Source organism: Coptis chinensis, chromosome 8 (genome assembly GCF_015680905.1).
Source record: "Coptis chinensis isolate HL-2020 chromosome 8, ASM1568090v1, whole genome shotgun sequence".
Taxonomy (NCBI): Eukaryota; Viridiplantae; Streptophyta; class Magnoliopsida; order Ranunculales; family Ranunculaceae; genus Coptis; species Coptis chinensis.
Genome location: NC_141463.1, coordinates 46,996,802 through 47,001,953, shown reverse-complemented (window position 1 = coordinate 47,001,953; position 5,152 = coordinate 46,996,802).

Genomic DNA, 5,152 nt, shown 5'->3' with positions numbered 1-5,152 from the left:
CATGGGTCTTGTATCTCAGCGGGCATAGCAAGTCCAAGAACAAATGCTAGCAAGAACCTGGTAATTTCCATTGGTTCATCGTCAATGGTGATGGAGAACAAGGGAGAACACTTGTTCTCCATCCGGTCTCTCAAAGAAAATGCAGTTATTATAAAAATAAGATGCAAGTGCTGGAGAATAAAGTTCAGCCGGTCTTACCATAAGAGGTTCCCAGCCAATGTATGTGATCACCTCGCGAAACCAAGCACCATAAGTAGTGCTTTGGAACAAATCTTCGAAAGACTGTTCCGGTATTATTATGGGAGATGTCATCTCAAAACTATGTTCTGGAATAGCTGCAAAACGACCGGGCACTGCGCGCAAAAAAACTGGAATTTTTCGGTCGAGAAGTCGGCGCGGCGCTCAAATAGAGGCGCTGGGTATCTTTTGTATTTTAAATTCCGATAACTTAAGCTGGTCGCGCTTTGACTTGAAGCGTGAAGCGGCGCTCGAAAGCAAATTTTTCGACGAAGTGTAGAGCTTAACGCCTTCAACTAGAAGCGTAGCCTTCGCCTCCGAGTTGCAGTTTTGTGAAAATGGAGACAAAACGTGGGAATCGCGGGTGTGAAGGGTGAGTGATGGGGTTTAGGTGTAGTGTGAGTTGTGAGGATAGATTGTATCAAGTTTATATAGGTATAAAGTTGCTAGAATGGATCGGAAAGTTGCCAAACTTAATTACGGCAGTTTCCGGAAATCCAAAAATTTCCAAACTCGAAAACGGAAACAACTCATCTCCTGGATTCTAATTCAAACCCAGTATCTCTTATTTGGATTTTATGACTGAATGTACCTATTTAATCTAGATTTCATCCTACAATGATTCTCAATCATAGATAGGCCTAAACTACCATATTTTCACCTTCTTCCGCAGTAAATTCTAACACTAGGGTTTTTTATAAAAAATACAGCTTGACATAATCAAACCACCCCCAAACAAGTTGGGAAGGTGGGGTCAATATGAAACAAGCACACAAACTGAAAATACCCCCTTATATTAAAATTTTCATTCGGAGGTCCTTTCACTTACAAAATTCAAATTACGGAAATAAAAGTTACATTACAATAAAAACAACAAAAGTACATAAAACAACAACTTATAAAACAAAAATAACTACGACTATCACTCCTCATCCTCTCTAAACACCTCGCCCGATTGGTGGTGGGGAACCTGACCGATCTCTAGTGGTGGCTCACGGGCTCCGAAGGTCCAGCAGCAGTCGTCCTTCGTCGGCGACGCGCTCATGCCTCGTAGCTATGTCCTCGGGGCGAGAAATATGATGAGGTGGGAAGCGTCTTAGCATATCCACTCTAAACCGGGCTGGCTTCCATCTCAGCCCTCGCTTTGCTCCCATCTCTCATCCTCCCCTCGGGATGCGGATCTCGAAGTTGTGATGAATGGTCGCCTGTCGAGTCCGGAGGTCTGCACAGAGAGTGTTGAGTGAACGCATGCCCCTATGAAGCATAGTCATGCGCTCGGCATCAGACCAACACCTCTGGAAGGCATCCGTATCAAAGCAAGTGCCATCCTCCTCCGAATCATCCTGCTGTCCCCGGCCTCCTCTTCTTCTTCCTCTCTATCCTCAGCCCTCCTCCATACTTGTTGGGCACACTCCCTATAGATCGCCGGGTTACGGTGCGGGGGTAATGTAAATCCTCTCGGATCACGGGGAGTTGCTTTCATCTTCAAACATGATCTTAGTAATAAGCACGGGGAGAGGTGCCAAAGACCTTCGAACCCCTAATAATGTTCAGCAAAAACTGCAGGATGCAGAAATCATACTTCTGCTCCTGGAGTACCCATAGGACGTGGAGGCAGGTCAGACCGATGTCACTGACCTTGTCCTTGCCTAGGACATTCCGACCAATCCACGAGAAATGTGGCCGGTTGGTTGGTCCTGAGGGATGCCTGGCGAACACAATGAGAGTTTGGATTGTAACTCCCATTGATGACAGTAACGCCCATCAACAGCTCTACCCCGTCAAACTGAGGATCCTGTAAAGTGGCATCCAGATTGATTCTAGGCGGAATGCCTAGAATCTCAGCCAACAGGCCCGTAGTCAACTCCCTTCTCTTCTTCCTGACCATCACAAAAATCCTACTCCCCTCCAACTCCCTAGTGTTGTAGAATCGTCGGACCAAGTCTTCGTGGTAGAAGTCTTCGGTCGAGTACCAGAGACTATTCCAGTCTCTACTAGCCATTTTGTCACCGTAAAACCGGCGGAAAATGGTCGGCGTTGAAAACTTGCTCGGTATGATTCGGCGTTGAGCCATCTAGTGTTTGGAATGGAGTGAGGGTCTAAATCTGATGTGGTGGTGGTGGATTAGCTTGACCGACCTAAAGAACAGTGGTGGTGGTGGAGTGGTGGCGGCGCAGCACCAATTTTTATAAATTTCGGTGGTTTTCTTGGTATAAATCGGTGGGGTTTGTTGTGGTTGTTGTTTGAAGTCGATTTGGGGTTGGGATTTGATTTTTGGCGTGGGTTTATGGTATTTCTTTTTAATTTTTATTTTCTAGGTTTGGAGGTTTTTTAATGGCGGTGGAAGATGAAAACGATGAACTGTTGCTAAAGAAGGTAAAGGCGAAAGCCTCTCCATGATGGGCTGGTTTGGGAACAAGCCCAAAAATCGAAATTTTGATTTTTTTCGATTTTTTTCCGCGAATTTCAAATCAAAATTCCCGCCGTTACATGTCCGATTTTTGCGAATGAGATATGGAAATGATCAGGAGAGAATTTCCTATCCAATGATCCATAAAACACTCTATTACAACTTCGGATGACATACGAGATAGTGGAAAACGCCTCGAAGTCGCGTGCATGGCGTAAGTTATCGCTTGACGAATGAAATCTAAATGAATAGATCATGTCAATCCGAATCGTAATACAATAAAACGGCCTAAGCAACTCTAATGGGACATAAAACATTTTAGTATTTGAAACACGAACACCCCACCCCAAACAAATTTTTACAACGAAGCTTAGAAAATTTGTTTTAGCGATGGGTCTTTTAAAGTCGATTCGAGACTTCATAGATTACTATGTTTATTTTATTTTTTTATTTTTTATTTTAGTTTTAGTAGGAAAAACAATAAGCAATAAAGACATAATTCACACCATAGAGAAACATGACTCAAAAATCCGAGAAAAACATGCAAGAGTGGAAAACGCGTGAACTATGTGAACCGTGGACTTAGGATCCGGTACTTACAGCCACACACTCCATAGGGAGGGCCCGGTTACCTTAATGGTGCACTCACCAATATATTGGAATGAAAGGAAATGCACCAACACAGAAATTTGAGTCGTTTATAGTCGGGATACTCAAGACTTTATCTAAAACATATGTATGAACATCACAGTTGATCATATATCAACAACCTAAATAGTTGTGGATCATTCCATAAATAAATATCACAGAAAACATATCCAAACACAATGAAGCACCAAGATTTCCTACGACACAGCCTAGTGGAATCCAAACGAAGTCGGATAACCCTATTGTGTAACCTATCATGCACCTTCTTTTTCATTTTTGAATCGTGGGTGTTTTAGTAAATAAGTGTGGAAAAGTGAATGGTTGTGGAGGATATGGTGGATATGGATAAGTTTTAGAAAGACAGCCACATTGCACAATGAGGATGTGGTTTTGGCAATCGAACTCATTCATTGTGTGTGTAGGGACTGTCTCAATTCTGAAAATGAAGGTGTCAAATAGTTTGTCCTTCCTTCAAGTATCCGTTTTTGCTAGGAGGATTTAAAAAATTATGAAGCCGGGAGAAACAAAAGGATCGAGTGCAAACTTCGAGATTCCTTTGAAAGGGTGGAAGGAGGGGAATCGAGGTGGATGTTGTGCAAGTTAGTTCTTGATAGGGTGAATTGTCACCTACCGAAGAAACTCATCAAATTCCTCATCTAGATTGGTCATATCCACATTACTATGGTAGTCCTCTACATCTTTGAGAAAATCCTCTATCCCTTCCTCATCAATAATATGTGTATCGACTAGTGTAGGGATGAAAATGTTGGAGTCGACTTTCCAAAGGAAAGAATTTTGGGCATATGACTATCGAGGAACGCGTGTTGTTGAAATAATCTCGAGCAAAGCTCTCGATCATGCTAACCTCTCCATCCATAGATCTTAATCGGGATGGCGTGTCCTTGTTTTAAAAACATTGACTTCAACAGCAAGATGGCCAAAAGACATGGACATTGAACCATCCGCGGCAATTAATGAGCGTTGGCGGTTGCCAAGAAAGGGCCCTAGAATGATCGGAACAGAGTCGTTAGCGACTTCAGTATCGAGGACTACAAAATCAGCCTGGGATAGTAGAAATCCTCGAACTTTTACCAACACATTTTCGACTACACCCTTAGGATACTTAATAGACCCGATCGACTAATTGCAACGTCATTTTAGTGGGTTGCATCTTGTCTAGACCTATTTGTCTATACAAATAAAATGGGAGTAAGTTAACACTAGCCCCCCGTGTCTAATAACGCGGTGGTCGTATAAGAATCTCCTAAGGTGCATTATGACAAAGATGGGGCGACCGGGGGTCCTTGTACTTAACAATTCCATTATGTTCGGATAAGGTTGGGAATTGTTCTGTTAAAAGGCGTCTTTTGGTATATTTTGTCTTACGCCTAGTAGTACCTGAATTCCTTAAGAAACTTAGCATGGTGTGGTAGCTTTTTATAGCTTCGAGGAAAAGGAAGGTTTATAGTTAGATTCTTGAAAACGCGTCCCGATCTCCTCGTAATTTGTATCTCTAGTTAACATGGCTAATTTTTGTGGAAACGGTGGTTTCTGTCTATATTTAGCAATGATATCACCTGGATGTTTAACCGTGGCTTTCTGTTTCTTAGGTTGTGTTGTAACTGGTACCTCTACAGTGGTAGGCTCTTCAGTTTCTATTTAGGTAACTAGTAAAATAGCGGGTGTGTAGGGCGATGGTGGGGTAACTATAGGCATAGTTACCTTGTTATCAACCACTCTGCCAGAACGGAGAGTGGTGATGGCATTTATCTCACCTACATTTTCATATTCATTACTAGTATTATCGGTGACCTCAAAGGCTGTGTTTGTTGTTTTAGGATTAGGTATTGCGTTACA